The sequence below is a fragment of the Lasioglossum baleicum genome, chromosome 12, assembly GCF_051020765.1.
Source record: "Lasioglossum baleicum chromosome 12, iyLasBale1, whole genome shotgun sequence".
Taxonomy (NCBI): Eukaryota; Metazoa; Arthropoda; class Insecta; order Hymenoptera; family Halictidae; genus Lasioglossum; species Lasioglossum baleicum.
In genome coordinates, this window is record NC_134940.1 from 6,651,192 (window position 1) to 6,673,491 (window position 22,300).

The following is a 22,300-nucleotide window of genomic DNA, read 5'->3' on the forward strand; positions in this document are numbered from 1 at the left end:
ACACTTTTGTCTATACGTATGACTCCATACAATCAAATTTTGCAAAAACTTTAACAACTTATAACTCAATAAATATTTGTTTGCGACACGTGGCTTCTTTCAAACTTTTCTCGTCTGGATTAGTGGAAGGTGTTGATATGAAAAACAGCTTTACCAACAATTTTCTTTGTTGTGAACAATTTTGCGGCAAGATTCTCCTACAAATGTCCACCGATCCAGAGGTGTAGATTCACCCCTAGCCCCTAGAACGGATGACCATTATTTTCTATACACCCTGTACATCTTTCGGAATTTCTTGACATTTATTAAGTAATAATTACAGTTGCCACAACCAGAATGTCAGTATCTCTCGGTACATTATTTTGCACATATCGAAATTATTGAGAGAAGAGACGAATTTTTACGTATCTTCTATTCGCAGTAACCGATACAGACAATTTTTATTTCGCATAAAGATTCGCAGTCCAGCGATTAGCATTTTCTCAGCCGTTCACGTCGGTTTTAAAAGAAACTTTGAACTTCAAACAATTTCTGATGGCATTAACATCTCGCCAACATTTGCATAAATCGATCATAATCACGTATGAGAGAGCACGAAGTACAGTAGGAACTCGCGATTAATCGGGTCGCGATTATCTAGGGTCTGACCTATGCAGCCGCTTGATTGGCCAGAGACTGTGATCACAGTTTGGGGTCGTCGTGTACAGGGTGTTCTATGAAGATGACAGGTTAATCTAATTGGCTCGAAATGAGTCGAAAACAAATTGTTGGAAATTGTAAAATTGGTCGGCTACAGCAATAATTACGATACAGTAAGATCCGATCATAAAATCATTTTGTTTTTAATTGCCATTTAATAAAATTCCTGCTGATTGAAAATAGACATTTTTGTCATGAATCGTGGACAGCATGGAATAAATCGAAATTTATTTACTACCCTTAAATTGAAAATTGCATAGACATCTGCATCTTTCTTATTTTTAAATAAGAAATGCCATCTCTACACGAAAAACGAAATTACTTTCCGAACGACCTGATCAGAATAAAACAATAAGCGTATTTCCCATGAATGCATAAAATTCTAAAAATAATAAATTCATTATAATTTTACTGGAAAATCAGGACGACATTTTAATATCGTACAAAGAAATGTCGTTGACGTCATTGTGTAAATTCTGTGTTCGAGAAAAATGGTTCGACGGCGTAAACGGCGTTTCTCCGAGAATAGTAAGAAATTGTTAAAGAGTAAAAATGAGTAAAATGTGGATTTTACGTAATTGAGAAAGTCAATTTCTGTTCGTTTAATATCGCTTTATGGTTGATGGTCCCTTCCCTTCGTTCCCATTTGCTTCGTAAAATGGGAATCTTGTGTCTAAGAAAATTGCAGATAATTTGGATTGCAAAGCAGCGGAGTCAGCAACAACCACTCGAAGAATTTAAGGCGACAGCAATTTCCGTTTTCCACCTGTTGTTTTTCGTTCTTCCACACGAAACTGTAGTTAGAATTCATTGCCACAAATGCCTTATTCATTACTTCCCGCGATTGCTTTCTCAATGAAGGAATGATCTCGTTATCTTTCAGTTTCGCTTTTCCTTTCGCATCTCCTTCGAAGAAATAAATAAACGAATCTTTGGAAAAGAAAAACTGATTCAATGTTCAATTCATTGATATTTTAAAATATGTTAAAATCAAGAATATGTTACTGGTTTAACCCAAATTTCATTTTAAACAGCAAACGTCAATTTTTCTTCCGCATTTCAGTTCTCACGGATTCACGTTTATGATTTCATGTTTATGTATTATACATGCACGGATTAATCGCGGCTGGATAAAATTTAAATTCAAATTGGAACGTCGATTTATTATCACAGTGCGAATGTTGCCGCGGTAATTTAGTATATGTATACGTCACTCGGTTAACTTTAATTTCATCTACCGTGGAAATATTGAAGTATGCGATATTTCGTACATTTAAATATTTTAATAGCTTCGATTAAAACGTATGGTTGCAGTTGCAAATCACGTCGCAAATGACTGTATCCGTGAAAGATTTGAGAAATCGTAGAAGCTGAAAAGAATGTATAAGTAAATATTTAGAGGGCGAGAGAAATGAAGCCGGCTTAAAAGTAAGATTGATGAAGTCGTTAATGTCCAGTTATTTATTCATTAAATTAAAATTTCATGCGTCAAGTTTTAAGCCCGACAAGAAAAATGAGGTTGTCACTGCAGTAGAAAAAAACGTGGTAAAATGCTAGTTTCTAAAATTTCTCGAATACTTTTATTTAAGAACATCTCTGGGAAATACAGACGAATTTTTTTATCGTGTTTCTGTATTAATTTTTTTATTTGTGTGAGAGAGAACATTTAGGGGACGTGGTAACTTCTGCTTTTATTTTCTTCGTCTCCAACCTAGCTTTTTACAGCCAAAAAATTGGGCGTACAACTACACGCGTGAAAGTTTTGATGAGAAAGACAGTTTTTATGGATTGTATATTATTCTTCTATTGGAGAAGGTACTTCATTGTCTTTGTTTTCAATTAAACTTTTTATGGTTCGGAAATCAGGCGCAGAACTACTGTCAGCAGTTTTGATATGAGAAAGATAGTTCCACTCGAGGTGGCAGAGGGAATTAAAACAATTTTCGCAGAAACATGTGAACGTAAAAATTCTCTTTGCCAGAGATGATTTTATAAAAGCAAATAAAAGATTTTAAGGATCTGATACATTGAATTTCTAAAGTTCTTTCGTGCATAAAATCCCGCAGAATCGATATTCACAAAAAAATACGTATGTATAATCTTCTATAGAAAAGAAAATGCATTTACATTTTTCGGGTACACCGTTGCATGCATGAAAAATGCGATGACACGAAGCTTTCTCTTTTTTCTCGACTTTTTTCGGTCTAAAACGATACTACAGGTACGACCTGTCAAAAATTGTATGCACAGTGGGTCCAGAAAGTATTTGAACACAATATCGGATTTTTAAAAAATTGCCTGTGTTTAGTTTAAACATTGAACCATTGTATTAGGTCGTTCGGAAAGTCATTTCGTTTTCTCATAGAAAAAGTTTAATGACATTTTGCGATTTTTCAGAATCGTAGAATTTCTGTTTTTTGTCGACAAAAACTTGAGCCATATGACTTTTTTCGACTTGCTTTGAAATACATTTTGCACCGCGTGAAAACTGTTGAAAAAAGCGAAAAATATGGTAATCCGATGGTAAATTATCTGCTTAAACAGCACACCATTTTTTCTTTCGTGCGCTGTATTTTTACCTTTGCGTTAATAAAAGAAAAACAGAAGGTGATGGAAATGTTTACTCTAATTTTGGATATTATTAGTTAGTTTTTGCATATTATTTTTGCAAATTACTTTCCGAACGACCCAATACATTGTCTACACCTGTGGCCAGTGTTGGGCAATAAATAAATTTATTTAAACAAATAATTATTTAAATAAAAATTTGAATAACCAGTTATTTTTGTTATTTGGATATTCAAATCAAAAAGCAAGAATAATTATTTATTATTTCAGCAAGTCTCTCTCTCTCTCTCTCTCTCTCTCTCTCTCTAAATGAATTATTTGAAATAATAAAGTTAATTGTTATTTACAAATACAATTTCAATTATTATTTGTATTGACAAATATTTATTTGATTTCCACCTCAATCCAAATAATAAATAATCTTTTATTTGTAAATAAGAAATAATAAATAGACCACATTTGGAATTATTTAAATCACTTTTATTTAAATAAAAAATTTTAGTTATTATTTGTAATTAAAATCACACGTTTATTTATGATTTAATTATTTATTATTTAAAATAAAATTTGCCCAACACTGCCTGTGGGTCACTCCGTGCAAGGAGAAACGAGTGGTTATAATTTAGTGATTAAACAAAATTTACTGCACGTTGGGTAAACGCAATTTCTCAGTGTCAAAAATGCAAATTGCCGTCGATAATTGTCGGCGAGGGAGACTTCCGGATGTAGTTCATTAATCTCTGTGCAAAGTACATAGAGGAACGCCTAAGTCGGATTTATTATAGCCTAACACGGGGCGCCGTAAATTTGATCGCACTTACTGCCGGATTACAATTTCAGTATTGCTTGCCAGGAACGCTAAGACAGAGTTTAACTGCGTTTTGAATTAAACTGAGGCAAACACGTCTCGGAGACTGCAAACGCGTTCCGCCAGTATTGCAATCATTACACTTTTTTTCTTTTAGCGGAATAGTTCATAAACTGCAAGCTGAAATTGCAAACCTAGACAATTTAAACATCCTTCTCCGTTTTATTTTCAACGTTTAAACAATGAAAGTCATCTGCATTGTGAATAGTACTATCTGCTTTGCATTTAATAAATGCAAAGTAAAGAAAGTGTGGCGTAACGGGAAGTTCAAACATTATTATGAGAAGTGAAATTACTACATAGAGGTGTGCGGAACCGGGACGGGAGGGGAATGGGAACAATTCTCGGGATCGGGATGGGATCTTGAATCTTTCGGGTATTCCCGAAAATGTTCGGGTTACCCGAAAGTTTTCGGGATTTCTTAAGATGCTGTGATTCGAAAACGTGTCTTGTTTTCTTGAATATGACCGTAGTGTTAGATTTATCTAAATAAAACATCGTTTTATTTAACTTGATAATTTATAACTAGAGAGCGGATGTTTATGCAAATGCATATTACATACCACGCTTATATCAGCTTGCCGAGTTCTCGTTGTCGTTGTTGTATGCGTCAAATCTTGTAATCGAAATTTCAAAACCACTTCCCGATGAGCTAGAGGCTTGAAACTTTAAACATAGCTCAGAACTGGATGATAATGCAATATTAAAAAATCAATTTAAAGAAAAAACTGTGCGTCTAGGAGAAACAAATTTTTTATATTAACCTTCCGTCGGACGCAATATCTGGACCCCCGAGTTCTGGCGCAATGTGCTAGACCTAAATAAGTTCATTTATACAACTGCTGTTAGGGAAATAGTGCACTTGGTGCCGTCTATATTCGTTGGGCCGCCCTTTTGGGCCCACCTCAAGGGTAGGGGTGACTGAGCCGCTTGTATTTTCCAGATACTAAATGATCGCGCTGTGCCTTTCAGATCGGTTGCGCCCGAATCGTGTTCAGCGATTCCCACTCCGCGCGCCAGCGCTCCCTACTCCACTACGCGTTCCCACTCCGACTCATCCCCGCTCCACTGGCTCACTTCGCACCGAAGGAGCTCTGTATGGCAGTGATGCCAGAGCTGTGGTACTGTGGTACTAAACCATACCCCACCATAGCCTACTATTGCCCCTCCGTTGTTTTCCAACGCGCCCGCGCGCTACACTCACCAATCTCGCGGATACAGTAGAGTGATACGCTGGTGAGTGCAGCGCGCGGGCGCGTTGGAAAACAACGGAGGGGCAATAGTAGGCTATGGTGGGGGTATGGTTTAGTACCACAGTACCACAGCTCTGGCATCACTGCTGTGTGGTTGTGGTATTCCGTTCATTCAGTTCCATTTCGGACAATTTCGGACTCCATTAAGAGACCTCGTCTCTCGGCGTTATCCCCTCATTATTTTCTCGCGTATTTCCATATTTTGCGTTCCATTTGAAAAAGACTGAAAAGTAGAAAATAAAAAAATATATGAAAAAACTTTTTAATAACCACGCTTATATTAAAATGCACTAAAAAGAAGAAAATAAATTTTTTAGACATTAGCGACTACAAATAAAAGCGTGGAGCGCCCACGAAGATTACGTCAATATAGTTCAGCGCTCCACGCTTTTATTTACGATCATTAATGTCTACAAAAATTATTTTCTCCTTTTTAGTGCATTTTAATATAAGCGTGGTTTTTAAAAAGTTTTTTTAATATATTTTTTTATTTTTATGGAAAGTAGGTAAAATTTATGGAACCTGGACAGGAATTTACGTTGTCACGAAAGTATAGTTTGTAATAAATAACTATTAACATTATGTTTACCGTTTTTGCGATGGCAACTGTACGCGTTACTCCTCTTTACAATATAGTATAGAAGACTCTTGTATTGATGGATAAAGACTAAAAATCAATATTAAAAGATTCCAGTATTACAGTATCAGAAATCCCGAAAAAAATCACAGGAAACCCAAACACTCCCGGGAATCCCGAAAAAATTCTTGGGAAACCCGAACACCCCCGGGAATTCCGAATATTCTCGGGAAATCCCGGGATTTTCGGGATCCCGTCCCGACATGAAACGAGGCTTCCCGCACTGCTCTAGAAATTCCATATTTATCCGTTTACGTATACAATCCATTTACGTTTTATTACGATTTACGTTTAACTAGATTATAAAAATTGTTTACTTGTTGACGATAGGCATCGACTAATAATAGAGGCTTTCGTAAAGATTGTAATCGAAAAATAACATGGGAAATTTTAATCGAAAAATAACAAGTCCGGATCGATACACACAGTCGTGTATATTAACATTCTCGATTAGAAATATGTGATTACTTGGAACTAATTGAAAATGTTAGCGACGTCGCATCTAAGTGTCTTTCCATTTATTTTCCGATATCTGTTTGCATCGCTCGAAATGCCGACGGAAATAGTGTTATCGCGGCACGGTTAAATTTCTAAAATAAATTCGATCACTTGCCGCAAATTCAAATTCAGACCGTTCAAGGAGAGATATTCGGAGCGACTGCGTTAAATATAATAGTTACAGTGGATGTACACCCACTGTAAGTGCATTTCTGTTTCATCTCCTGCGTGCTATGACATTAACGTGCGTGGTTCTGCCGCCGTTCTCAGCGTCGCAAATTCCCAGGAAATTTCGGGTTCGTGTCGTTCTGGATTCCAATATACCAGGTGTTTTCGACAATCGTTATTATCACATTCATTAAAACACGAAGTAGGGAAAGCTGTTCTGTTGCTTTAAAAACAGCCCGATAATGTAACATTTTCTGAGAAGCTGATGAAGTGACTTTCAATTTTGTAAATGGCGCACCGCGATGTTAATTTTACCTCTGTTAATTTTATGCATTCACAGTAACAAAAAGAGGAAGACTGAAAAAATATTGCGCATTATTAAAATTCAGCTTGTGTTTCTTGCAACCGATCCGCAGTCTGGTTATAAATAATTGCAGATCAGTTTTCTTTCCAGAACGAACCTAATTATTCCGCAGGCCGCAAGCTTGCCAAAAAGTAGATTAATTTCCTGCGCCGCGAGAGTTGATGTAATTAACAGTTTCAATATTCCATGAAAATGTTTCCATCGAACAGGAACGGAAGCGGAGACAAAGGTGAACATTCGTGTCGGGCCAACAATGGCCAAGGTCTTTCCGAGGGTCTGTTATTTTCATCTCGCGACGCCGGAAAATTGGACTATTTTTCTACGGTGTCGCCGCGGACGAGTTTTATAAAAGTGATACGTATGCATATTTAACGAGGCACACCGGGCGATTTTATTCTCTTTGTCGTCTGTCTATTCCGCGCGTAATGCCCGCGCAAAATATGTTGTACCGCGTAATTTGAGCATTCCCTCTGTATTAAAATTTTCATCAAAGGCGAATAATCCGCCGTCTCCGTTCCTCAGGTCGCTTGTTCCTCGGAGACTAACCCGCACGATAAAAACTAGGAATTGCACGCAAGATGCACCCGGTCCCGTTTCCGCAGTACGAGCGCAGTTGAAATAATTTAGCGACCGGCACCATTGTCCGACATAACGTATTCAAACGTTTCTCTTGCCTTAAGTGTACGCTCTGTTCTTTTCCGAGCGATAACCTCGGCTAATTTTCCCACAGCAGATTTCACTTTTTTTACTGAAATTCTTTCTGGCGAGATTTTTTCACGCCTCCCGCGCCCACGCCCCTAAAATCGTATTATAACCATATCTTCGCTATACGGCCGCTCTTTATACGGCATTTCGCTATAACGACCTCTTTAATTATGGCACTTTTTCGATTTACTGCCCACAATGTTTCGTTATACAGCTAAAAAGAACGCTGTATTGTTAGCGATCTTATTTTACGAAACATTGGAACAGATCCTATTGCGTTTGTATGGGTTTGTATCAAAATAATTGGTTCGTTATATGGCTTTTCGCTTTACAGCCAACTTTTCCGGAATGTAGCTAGGCCGTAAAGCAAGGTATACATAGATGTATTGTGTAGGAAAATATAATTCTTGCAAAGGATGAAATTAAATAAGTAGAGTGCGGACGTTTATGCAATTTTTAATTTTTTTAGGCAAATTTCAAGAAAGTGGGAACTAATAAAATCATTTTTTCAGTGGTAGTAGCTTCTATAGATCTGAAATAAATAAAAAAAAATTAAACCGACTTCGAAAAGACTCACTAAAAAAAATGCACTAAAAAGTATGAAATGATTTCCATTTAATTTATGTGAATACACACGAACTTAAATACAATACAATCTTTTCGGAGGCGGCGCAAAATTGAAAATTTTCCAAATGACAGATGTTGCTGATTATGATTTCATTGGAATATGGTGGGCTTGGAAATCAGTAGGTGGGAAGAGAAGATACATTAATATGTGAAAGGATGTAGAAGAATTTAAGGATTTTTGTAATTTCCAGTGTCGAAAATTTTCTATTTTGCGCCGCCTCCGAAAAGATTGTATTGAAATAATTAAATGGAAATTATTTCATACTTTTTAGTGAGTTTTTTCGAAGTCGGTTTAATTTTTTTGTTTATAAAATTTTTTTTATTTCACACTTTTCAGTGAAACGAGCAGAATTTGTAGAACACCGTAGGCTGGTTTTTCGGTCTTATTGGTTATTTGCAATAAAAACCGCAACGAATGAAAAAATGAAAAATTTTGTTTTTCACGGGACCACCCCGGGGACATACTTTACAAGATGAAAAAGGTTTCGTTCCGATTGGTCCATCAATCTCGGCGTAATCGGTGAACATACATAAAAAAGCGGAAAAAGGCACATTCGGATCGAATTGAGTAAACTCCTTTTTCGAAGTCGGATAAAAATCGTATAAATTCTGTGGAATTTTATATTCTAGCCTTTTTCGAACATTTTTATAAGCCATGAATGCATAAAAAAACTTCGCATTGATCTAAAATTGTAGATATTTTATTTTTGCAAAATTTCATAGCTGTAAAATAGGGTCCACCGTAACGGAGACGGTAGTCCTGGAAAATGGACTTAAAATAGCTTTACAAAATGGAAACAGAAATTTTTCATTTTTCCAACCATTTCAGTATTTAATTCTGCGCATTGTTCTTGTCTGGAAGTACGGATCACGGAGGTTCTGCTGTGCACGAACTTTCGCCGGCAGTTAACCAAGTTTCGTAGGCGGCAGATGTGGTGCGAAATGTATTAAGCACCCGAGCCGGTTAACGTGATTTAGGTTAGTGTAGCTACGCGGTGTACCAACGCAGTTAGCTGCACCCTCAAAAGGAAAAATGGAGGAGGAAACCGTGACCAAAGCCGCGCCAGTTGGATAAACTGCTCCGTCTTTTATCGGTTCATTCGATTAGAAGTGTCTTCAACATTTCATCGATTCTTCTGACTTCGAGGAAATTTAATCCTCATATGCTCCTCAGAAAGAGTTGCACAAAATAGCCCAAGGTAATATTTCATCCATGTTTGCTTTACACTTTAAATTAACAAATTTCAATTACGACATCACTAACGGATAAAATAAAAATGAGTAAGAATTTTAATACTGAAGAGAGATGCGATACATTTATTACGATTCACTCAAACGCACCGATGTTTCCAAGACCCCGTTCAGACACGGCGGAATCCGCGCGTTTTCGACCGCGCGATTTGAACCGCGCGGACCTTATTGACATTAGCGTATATGGATTCGTTCACACGCATCCGCACGGTCGAACAATCAAAAACAAAAATCGCGCGGTGATCTTCTCGCGCCGGAAGCAATTGAAACAATTGAAATTCGTTTCGACCTTCTCTTCTCGACACAGAGTCCATTCTCGACACAGTTAGAGCCCGTTCAGACACGACGGAAACCGCGCGGATCAACCGCGCCTCTGAACCGCAGGAAATCAAATCCGCGCTGTTTCCGCGCGTTTTTCATCTTCGTACTGAGTTAAAACTTTGCCTCTCTCCTGCATGTCCGCGCGGTTACCGCCTGATCCCGAACGACTGTTAATTTTGACGCGGACCGTATTTACATTAGCGTATATGGATTCGTTCACACGCATCCGCACGGTCTAACAATCAAAAACAAAAATCGCGCGATCGAAAACGCGCGGTTTCCGCCGTGTCTGAACGGGCTCTTACAGTGGCGTGCATAACTTCCCGGTCAGATGATTTTTGCGGTTTTTCTTCCAAAAGAAAAGCGTTAAGAAATTTTTATTAGTATCATATACTTATTAGGATATATTACGTGAAAGGATACTACAAAAAGAATCAATGCTATTTATTTTTCTCACGTATTTATCTGCAGAATAAGTAAATTAACGTGTTCAAAAGTTCCCAGCCAGTATATTTAATAAAAAAATTATGTTTATATTTGATTGTGTAACAATTTTGCGGTACATTATTTAACATATTATAATTAATATTTTGTAGTCATGCCCTTTGCAGCAATAACAGCAACACAGCGACGAGGCATGGATTGTTGATTTTATTCCATTCTTCTATTAAATTTTGAAAAAAATCTGTCTTATTAGAACTGCTATGATTTTTCATGCGACGCGACGTTTCATCTCTCCCCACAGATGTTCCATTGAATCTAAGTCCGCAGATTGAGAAAGCCAGTCTAAAACCTGTACTTTATTCGTAGACAACCACGTTTTTACTATTTTCGATGCATACTTGGGATCGTTATAATGCTCAAAGAACTAATTTTCTGGCATGGGGTGGAGATAAATGATACTAATAAAAATTTCTTAACGCTTTTCTAATGTAAGAAAAATCGCGGAAACCATCTGGCCGGGAACTTTTGCACGCCACTGTACCTATTGATCAGGAAATCTTTTAAAGCGTGACTAACTCCTTCGGAGAACTTCACGCCCGACCATACTTAACGAAGGATTCTGATGATCTTACGATTCGGATTGCTCCAGCGTCACTTAATTCTGTTACTCGACTTTCGAATTCGCGAGGGGATTTGTACTTCTGCATGCGAAGTTCCCCTCGCGAAAGAAGTTTTAGGCGTTGCTTTCCATATGTATACGACATCGATACGTTACATCCGAGAAACGAAACTTTCTTTCTCGCAGTTATCTGTGTTTTTCAAAGTAAAGCTAGTGCTCGTATAGGATAGTGCTGAACCCTGTTAAGAAAACTCGACATCTTGAAGATTTTGCCGATATTAAGGAACTTTTAATTCGGATATACAAGTACAGTGACCCGAATTAATATTCGGACGCTCTAAAAAAGACGATAACTTTTTTAATGTTGTGCTACACGATTTGGACTTTTCTGGGAAGCTAGAGCAATTTTATTTTACTACAGGATGTGTAAAGAAATTTTTTCAAAAAATGCAATTGTTCGAAATTGTAGAAAAAAATACTAAACGTTGTCTTTTACAACCTTTTTATGTGGGCCTATATTGAAAATTTAAAACGAACAGCATTTGATATTTTATATACATAGACAACCCGTTTTCACCTTCTCAGGGGTTGAATTTCGAAATATCCTTTCGTGTTCCTCGTATAGATCATAAAGGAAACCTCTGTGCATTTCAGCTTTCTAGGTCCATGGCGTTGGTTTAGCCTGGGCGTTGATGAGTCGGTGAGTCTCAGGACTTTCTTTTTATGTATACTTTACTACTTCTTTTTATTATACATTTATTACATTTATTAATTTATTACATTTACCGTAACATATGCACAAAGTAGAATTGGATGATCATGGTCAGACGCGTCAGACAAGTCCTGTGTAATAGCACGTGTATTCGCAGCATTTTCAAAATCGATTTTCTGTTAATAAAAAAATGTTATTCCTCTTTTTCGACTTATTTTTACATGTATTAGTATCTTGCCACACGCTGTATAATTTCACTTTTAAATTATTTCAATGGTGCACTTCTTTTAGCGAAAAGATTAAATTTCTATCTTGCAATTCATTGTTGGTACACGTTGATTACAAGGCTGCTTTCTTTGATCAATTAATTTACTTAGAGAAAAAGGTTGCATTTTTAAATTATTTCAGTGGTGCACCTCTTTTAGCGAAAAGATTAAATTTCTATCTTGCAATTCATTGTTGGTACACGTTGATTACAAGGCTGCTTTCTTTGATCAATTAATTTACTTAGAGAAAAAGGTTGCATTTTAAAATTATTTCAGTGGTGCACTTCTTTTAGCGAAAAGATTAAATTTCTTACTTGAAATTCATTGTTGGTACACGTTGATTACAAGGCTGCTTTCTTTGATCAATTAATTTACTTAGAGAAAAAGGTTGCATTTTAAAATTATTTCAGTGGTGCACCTCTTTTAGCGAAAAGATTAAATTTCTATCTTGCAATTCATTGTTGGTACACGTTGATTACAAGGCTGCTTTTTTTGATCAATTAATTTACTTAGAGAAAGGGTAATAATAATAATAATTGCGCTATCGGTGTAGTCGTTGCGTAAACCTCGGCAACCTAACATGTATGAACGCGTAACCACAACATTCAACATATCGCGTGTCGGTCAATTACACTGCAGCGGGATACACGGTAAACGATCGATAGCCGCTAATGCTTCGAAACTATAACATTATTCTTGATGCAACCTAAGCACCGATTCTGCACTTTCGAGGTAAGCAAACATTATGAGTGTCATTCAATGAGATTTCTCCCGGTGGCTTCACCGAGGCGTTCGAAGTTTCACAGAGCTCCGAGCAAATTGATGCGCTATTTCCTGCAATCAACCTCGGAGAGATGAAGGATAAAGTTTCTACGGTTCCTCGATGATAAAGCGTTCAAGACGTCTCACCTCTTTCGTCTACAATTTATTAAAACATATACAGTTACTCGAATTAATATTCGGTCGCTCTAAAAAAGACGATAACTTTTTTAATACTGTCCTATACGATTTGAACTTTTTTTGAGAAGTTAGAGCAATTAGTTTACTACAGGATGTGAAGAGAAATTTTTTCAAAAAATGCATTAGATCGAAAATGTAGAAAAAAATACAGTAATGGTGTTCTAAAGTTATTTAGATTGAAATATCTTCTGAACTACTAACTTTTCGACGTACATAGGTCAGTACTTTCTTATGAGGAATGTCCAGTTGCATCGATTGATGTATTAAAAAATACCTCATTCCATTGAAAAAAATGAAGTTGACCTTGGAATGACCTTGAAAACATGATGAAAATTTATAATTGATGTGACTGCTGCATCAGCCCCTCCTTGACTTAAACTTTTTATTTGAAATATTTTCTTCTCTGGAATTTAGTTTTTTTTCCGAGATATTCCGGATGGCCAGGATAAATTCCCTGCCCTGTATTTCGCATAAAATTCGCAGTCTATTGATCTGAAGATTATACGCATTTACGAGAACACTGAATAGTTGAAATATAAAGCGGTGAATACTGAATTGCATACAAAAACGCCGTTGTTGATTGAAATAGAGTGGTAAATATTTTTTCGCAGATGATCTGAAACGTATTGTGAAATTAGGAAAGACGTCGTATAGTTCGTGTCCGAGTCGAGTAAAGGGAACTCGGCAATCCTCGGAGATTCTATTTCTGATATCAGACAAGATAAGCCCTCGCTTGAACAGGCTGACAAAAGTCTGAGATAAGAGGATCGACTAACAATGAGTGAGCGAGGAGAATAGCAAAGGCTCCGCTGGCAGTATTTGTGCAAAAAACTTGTCGATATAGCTTGTCGCTTGGAAGAATCGTATCCTATACTTTTCATAGCATTTATTCGGGCGTTAAATATTCTATTACAGGCCATGCTAACTGGACGACGAGCTTCATGCACGAGTTGCACAAAGGATCGCGCAAAATGCAATTAACAACGAATACGCACTCTATTTCATTCCCCACTGGTTGAAAGGTTTTAACGCGACAAAAATATGTACTATTTGTAGGATCTAGCATTAAACCTTATTGTTTTGGTCTTTCCAGAATGAATTCAAGACTAAATTTAAAATTTTTTAAAATAAAAATGGTACTTACTAATTTTTTCTAAGGTAGGGAACGTGTAAATCATATCTAACCAAAATATACTATATTTTCTAAATTTTAATTATTATTCTCATATTTCCTAATTTTTAAAATTTAAGTGGGGTGATTGTTTTCCAATTTGACTTCTTTGGTAGATAGTATCTGTACATATTTAATTTTGCATTCAGATATTATCGAATATAATAGCTGAAAATAGAACAATAAAGTCAAGCTGGAAGCTTGTATTCTTTAATTACCATTTTCTTGAAGACAAGTAAGTAAGACTATTTTATTTCGTAACGACAGCGAATTTTTATACAAAACAAAAATTGGTTCCCTTTACTTTAGTATTTACAAATGAACTCTACAAGCTTTGACGTGATCTGTGGTACTTTTGCCGACCTAGGTTACTTATTAATTAACGTCGAAAGCATCGTCAATATTGCGTCCCAGAAAATTCCGGAGCGTTGGGAAATCGAGCGGATTTAATCTCTGCGGAAACCTCGACGATTTCACGGTACATCCAGCGGATAAACACCATGTGAAAGTACGTGTTGGTATGCGCTATCTATCAAAGTAAGTTTCGGCGGAACGCGCGCACGCAACACTAATCAATCTATCTGAAACGGTGTAGAAAGTGCCGGCACTAACCATTGCTCGGAAAGCGACACACGCGATGTATCGTGTAACGGTTCGTTGTTAATTCCAAAGAAAATAATGTGATATTAATAATAGCCCGCGCATTTTCATAATTCTGCGAACGGTGTACTAACTAATGCTCGAGAAACGTCGGATTTAAGCGAGGGTCGACATTTACATGGGACAAGATAATGAACCTTTTTATCATGAAATTCGCAGTCCAACGATTACTCGGACATTTTTTTGTTTCTAGTATTGTAAATCAGATTAAAAGAGATCCTCAATGTGAAACTCGGTTGGTACTCTAATTTCAGCGAAGCAATGTACATTTCCTGCTCGTATTTTCACTGCTCTCACGTATCACATTCCTAGCTGGAATCAAGAGACGCTTGAATCAACATAATACGATCATAGAGCGTGCTTTCATACTCGGAATTAATGTTGGAATTAACCTTCAGGTATTCGCACTCCTCTTTCTACATAATTGTTTAACATAAATTAATTTTTACACGATAATGCAAGATAAATATTTGCTAGTGTAGTCGACAGCTCTGTTCACGCTTGAAACTCTACATTTAAAGTAGCGAGCTACAAGTACTACAGTGGCCGAAATTTCTATAACGTCATCGTCATTTTCACAGATATTTTAAAAATATCCGTTTTTGTTGATTTATCGTATCTGGTCTTCGGGTAGAGGGACTGCGCGCTCTAGACCCCTATGTTTACTATTTACGTTTGTTTTAATTTTTCTCTGTGTAGTGCAAATGTAGTGCAATTTTTCTCTCGTAGTGTTTCCCTGTTTTATGAGCAGAGAACTACGGAAAATTGCAAATATTCTAAAAGTATTAGTTGTAGAACTCATAGAAATCCTGTTCGTTATAATTTGATTCGCGTGTATTAGAATGCCGAGAGGAAAAGTACTAACAAGTGAAGAAAAAGCATCAAGTCGATGCTTACAAAGATATGGGCTGCTCTAATCGCGCAATTGCTAAGAAAATTAATCGGTCATATACTGTGATTAATAATTATATCAATTTATGTGAAAATTACGGAAAAAAATCATTTTAAAGGTGGTAATAAAAAATTGCCAAAGAGACAACATTCATTATTAATGAGGTCTGCAGCTAAGGAAAGGAAAAATGCAGCACAATTTCGAGCTGAATTGGAGCTCCCAGTAACAACAAGACGTATGCAACAACTTGTAAATTATTCTGGACAAAAATGCAACGTAAACCAGGCCTTACAGAAGTACATAAACAGGCCCGTTTTGATTTCGCACGGGCACATCAAAATATTTATTGGTGGTGGATATTAATTCTTTGCACTCGGAGCAACAAAATTTTAACTTAAAAATTAAACGTTTCTTCCGACCTAGAATAGTTCCATTCCACTAATACCTCATACAGTACCTAAATGTTCAGTAAATGATTAGACGCCGACGTATCTAATAATGTAAACAATATTTTGAATAATGGATGGAATAAATAGATGAAGATAAAGAAGATATTCAGATAAAAATTCGCGTCTTTGAAATCGTTGTGAGCAGAGGTTTAAAGAGAGTCGACAGGACGCCACAGGTACATATTTACGATGAAAGTTTATAACCGAGAAGTCAGTCTAATGAGCAGGTGCAAGAAAAACACGGAAACGTTCGGTCTGCTCGCATAAACCCTGGAGGATTATCTCTTATTTTGTCAGCACGGGAACGTACCTTATCGGAGGCGTAAGCTGCGAAGACGCTGTCATTTGCAGCTGCTAAAAATATTTCAACACGGTCGCCACCGGTGTTGACAAGAAAATTACTTCCGTGAAGACACTTCGTGAGAACGTTGGAGGATTTACATCATTTTACATGCCGCCTTCTGCTCCACCGACGAAACACTTTCGCGGTAATTATTTTCCACGGTGACAAACGTTCCCGCGCGTTCAGGGATGATGCTAGTCGTTAAAGCCCGACTATTACCAGGGAGATTTCATTAAACCCACGGAAATATTTCTTCAGTGAAAAGCGTTTATTTTATTAACCTCACTGTTCCTCGCCTGAAAGATGCTTACACGCCTGACCATTAGGCTTCGCTCCCCTAAATTTTCCCCTCGCGTTGAACAATGCGTACTTCCTCCAATTAATTCCCGCGTACAACCTCCGGCAAAATTTCAGTTCAATTATGGATTGAACCGAAAGAATTTCACTTCTTTATGGACGTGCTATGTGCGCGAATGTCAACAAGAACTGTGTTTTTATATTAATTATTAATTTAGCGACGAACAGGGTTTTTATTCCGGCGACACTCTTTGAAGCTGTCCTGCTTTTGTGAAGTATTTGTCATACAATAACCTATTTGCGCACAACGGAGGAGTAAGTAATTACATTGTTCGTACCGTCGTGAAAGCGTTATCCACAAGCAGGATGCGTTTGAAAAGAAAATTTCCAGCAATCCAGTTGTTTTTCAACGGCTACAACTTCGAAATAATTTCACATTTTTATGTGCAAACATTCTGTAACGTTGTTCAAATGTTAGTTAAGTGACCCGGAAAATTGAAATTCCCGTTCGTAATAGTTGAGACAACTTCTATAAAAAGCCCCTCACGTTTGTTAAATTGTGGAAACCTACAAAAGTCTATTCATTGGTTAATAGTAGCACGATGAGAAGGTACTCGCGTACAAGAACACCGTAATTCTTTGCTATTTCAGGAACGCTATAGTCCGGTGTATTCACACTACTATGTCAGCCTCTTTGCTGGTAGTGTACATTAATACTGCCTTCAATAACAGCTATTGAATCTGAAATTGTGCATGCGTTCAGGGATAATGGCAAATATGCCGGAAATATATGATACTAACTACAGACGTGGAATATGGAATAGGGTGGAACAGCGATTATGTAATGCAACATTGTAATTACGATATGTCAAGGTGTCATGGGGCGTCTCTAACGAATGGGCATTTGCGGATTAACGATCGACACCGGAATGAACGGCTTCTTTAAAACTCCAATCTTACTTAAAGCGTTGGCTTTAACATTACTGTAACTCGAACACTTCGGAAACTTTAGCAATTTATTAAACGCGGACAGATGTGGGCATGTAAAAATGTGCTGCTCGGAACGTTCCAGTTGTATAATGACTTCGGATGCCGCCTTGTTGGCACCACTCAGTTGCACGTGCTTCAAAAAGTTCATTCCAGCGAGATGTTTTTACTTTAAACTACTAATACCAGCTCAGAATTCCTCGCGCGCTCGTTCAATAGTTCTACTCGTGTAATTGTTCACCCCGGTAAACCTGTCGAAACGTTATTTCCTCTCGGGGGGATTTTGATGAAATGATACAATTCTAATAAACTTTTTATATTCGCGAAAATATTTTTAGAGTTTTTTCCCCTGCACCCGCCCCACCACAAATCTAACCCAGGTCTAAGTGTGGATTTATAGTGGAGCAGCGAGGTGAGCTGTGCGGTGAAAAAAATAGAAAAACAATGAAAATACATATGTACTTTTTCGTTAGTATGTGTCGAAATGTTGTCACGAACGTTGGTTTCTTTTCACCGCGCCGCTATCATCGATGCTCGCAGCTCCACTATAAATCCACAACAGTATTTTGTAAATATTGAAAAAACAAAAAGAGACCGCCTATCATTTGTATAGGAAACAGTCGTTTAGTTAAGAAATTATTTGGGCGAAATATAAAACAGTAATAGATTAGATAGATTCGAGAATATTGTAATGTTGTTTTTAACGTAAAAAAGTCAAGGGATGAAATTAATTTTTATTTTATTCCTGCTCCCCAAATTGTATTGTCTTTATTTTGTTTACCCTTTAACTCCGAATAACATTTTCAAAGGTGGATCGATCGACTTGAAATTTTCCGAGAATCCCCACCGCACATTCTGTTACTGTAGGAAATGAAAATGTTAAAATCCGTCAATTATTTCCTATTTGACAAATCTGGACAAATTCAGATGCGCGCGCGCGCGTCCGATAAACTTGAAAGGCTTCCTTTTTATTGTGAGCTCCCGCAACTGAAATAGCACAATTGTGCCCATGTAATTCGATGCGTGATCGATAACTTTCTCCCGGCGAAAGGAGAAGAATTCACTTGTTCATGGCATTCTTGCGATTCTTCTGTTGCCCACTGGCGCGCTCGAAATCCGCGGATTTCAAAGGGAGACGATCCCAATCGTTTGATTCGAAATTTTTGCGTGTAACGAATTTGTGCACACCCAGAATGCGTACAGTGCTACGTGCGACAAACTTGTTCTTCGATTTGACTGTGCATGTCCTCTGTGATTCCAACCACAATTACAATTTAGTGTAGAAATTGATCGAACCTGTGCGCCGAGAAAAATAATTACCATTCTTTCAAATAGTGCGATCGCGAAAATACCTCCTTTAACAATTACAATTTCTCCGAAATTTTTACAAAATACTTTTTCGATCCAGGAATGCGTGGTGACGAAAATAGAAGAAATTGAAAAATGACTCTGACATATATATTCGATACAATTCAGAATGGCGAAACTATCGACTTTGTGACCTTTCATATGATACAAAAAGATGCATAGCATTTCATTGAGAAAATTGAAGGTCACCTTCATTTATAAAAATAATATTACAGACTTGCAAAAAGCAGTATGACTTTCCTCTTTCTCTGATGTCCACTATTTGCAAGAAAAAAGCTGGCTAGTCAACACACTGTATTAAACGGGAATTCGCTTAAGTATCACCACTAAGGTCACGTTCACTTCTAAAAATAAAATTACGGACTTGTAAAAAGCAGTATGACTTTCCCCTTTTTCTGATGTCCACTATTTGCAAGAAAAAAGCTGGCTAGTCAACACCCTGTATTAAATGGGAATTCGTTTACGTATTTGGTGTGAAACGATGAGGTTCATTAGTGTGGGTGAGCCCAGGATACAATGTCGAGTCATTCCCGCGCCGTGCAAGTTCGCGGAATCGTCGAGCTTTGGAAATTAGATGAACATGAGATCGTGCTAATACAAATATATCTGGGTCATTTAGTGGAAGCACTGACCGCAGTGAGTTGCTTTCACTGAAATACGGGATGCGACGATCCCTTTACTACATATACGCTTAGTACATATAGCATGATCGCGAGATATATGTGGCAAGTAGAAACAGCGAGCATTGATCAGACGAGGTTACCAGTGATAGTGATCAACGACGCAGGTGTACGAAATATAAAATAGCAGGAAGATTAAAAGAATGTAGCGTGTCGAGACCTTATCTTGAATTTATTAAAATTGTTAAAGTCACAAAAGTGCAATAAATGGCTATTTTAGATGGAAAAAAATCATGTCTGAAAATAGATATAGCATTCATATATTCTTCTTTGGGAATGTTTATGGTATAATATAATTTATACTATACTATACCTATAATATATTTATACCCATAATAATCAGATTTTAATATTATTAAAAATCGCGCGATATTTTCCCTAAATTTTCAAACTTTCGGCTCAATGCGCAATCTGAAGGCATCGTCGTACAACTTTGGGATTCTGATTCTGCCATTAGGGCATCGAATCACAACTTTTCCCGTATGGGACGTTTTCGATTTCAAAGAAATTTTTTTTCGATCCGATTTGGTCACAACCGAATTAAAATTAATTCACGGCCCTCGCAATTTTTAAGTTAATTAGTAGACTGCGGATCTTTATGCATTTATAGCAAAGTTGAGTAGATGGAATTCAAAATTGTCGAAAAATTTTAAAAATTGAAAATGTCAATATATAATATCTCCTCTATTTAAATCATTAAGGGAAGAATTAACATTCAATGTGGTTTCTATTTCTTGCAATCGATGTAGACAATTTTTATTTTGCATAAAGGTCCCATAGTCTATTAATTAAACATTCAAATCTTTTACGTATTTGGATTTCATTGAACAAGCATACGGAAATGAAAGAATAACGAATGGATGAAAATCGTTTATATGATATTGCTACATCAATTCATCCCTTCATTTATTATTCATACGATAAGTGGCACCGTTCTTTCGCGGCACAGTGCAGCTCCAAGTTTCAACAAGAAAACAGAAGTTTTAGAAGAACTAGAAAAAGTTTATAGAAGTTTCCGCACCTTATTGCGACGATAAACCTGTATGATCTTCCTTCTTGATCATATCCTTCTCCTTCAGATTTGTTGTGGCTCTCTTCTCATCTCCAGATAGAAACTTTCCACTGAAGATATTTCAACAACGGTCTATTCCCACAGTGCAATGGGACACTAATTGTTTAATTAAGTCGGTTAACTTATTCAAGTTGGACCATTCACTGGTACTGGATAGAAACTTCTCACCACTTAGTCGTCACACTCGGAAAAAAACTATCATTTTCATTCGAGTCTGGTTCTCTACATTAATCAACGATCTATGCACTGTTGATCTTCGTCACAACTGTATACAAATGCACACGGTGAACGTGACACTGTTGAACAGTTTTTAAATATTATTGAAATGTTTGAATTACTTGTTCGTACATCGCAACAGAAATCGTCACTATGGTTTCAATTTTGCCTCACTTTTGACCGATAGTCAGCTGCGGCGAATGAGAGGTGCGTGTTATGTTTATCAAGATGGTGGAATGTTTTGGATGGTGAATGTTTTGAATTTTTATTTATGAATTCATATTTGTAATTTTTAACAAACCACACGTGATTTTAAGTAAATTATCGATCGCTGATCTAGATCGCCTGGAAGTCGGGCTAAAACTTTATTTTTCCGGAACTGTCGAGTGAAGTATAGTGAGAGGATCGGTGTTACAGTGACTGTCGTAGATCGAAAAACTGTTTCGCAGAAGGGGATGTTGCGGAATAAAGTTCTATCAAGCGCGGCTACTGGCGGACTGCGAACTTTCCTCAAAGGATCAACCGGCTGGTAGAATCGCGCACCCTCGTTGCGCACCCCTGCTATAAACGTATGCCATTCATAAACAAATAACAATGTTTCCCCGCATAGAGCCGTCCGTGTTTCCAATTAATTTTCTGACAACAAATTCAAATTGCTTAGAACCCCATTCTACGAATCAGTGATTATTATTGGACTGCGGATTTTATGCGTTTACTAAACATTTAAGTATTGTGTCAGGTAAAATGTTCGAGTTAAAATAGCTCCGAGTGCAAAGGGTTAATGCAGTGGACATTAAAAAGATTTAAGTACATCAATGTACCATTATAAGCTTCAGCTGAATAAGATAACCGAAAGAAGAAAAAATTTTCATTTTGCTTCTGTCACTTGCAATCAAGCGCAAACACTTTTTTATTTTGCACGAAGATCCGCAGTCCAGTGATTATAAAAGAGTACCGGTGTGTAAAATTAAAAAAGGGTTTCGTTGAATAATTAGAACAATGGTAAGCGAGGTTTTTTGTACACTGTGGCAAACACAATTCTTTTGAACAATCACTCATATGTTTTCACTTAACGATGGGAATAGACATTTCACTCCTTTAGCACTGTCTATCAGTCATTGTGGATAAAATCGATACTAGATTGTGAATCAAGAGAGCATCTAACTTAATTACGCATAACTGCTGGACTGATGCGATCTAATTAG

General features: G+C 37.0%; 1 protein-coding gene across 6 annotated transcripts in view; it reads right to left on the reverse strand.

Annotated features, from left to right (window-relative positions):
* LOC143214100 (RYamide receptor) overlaps window positions 1–21,169 on the reverse strand; it is a 104,068-nt gene extending 82,899 nt beyond the window's left edge. For all 6 annotated transcript variants that reach the window (XR_013010096.1, XR_013010098.1, XR_013010097.1 and 3 more), the window contains exon 1: window positions 20,829–21,169. The gene's annotated coding sequence lies outside the window, so the exon portion shown is untranslated. The remainder of the gene's footprint in view (window positions 1–20,828) is intronic.
* Between the last annotated feature and the right edge of the window lie 1,131 nt (window positions 21,170–22,300).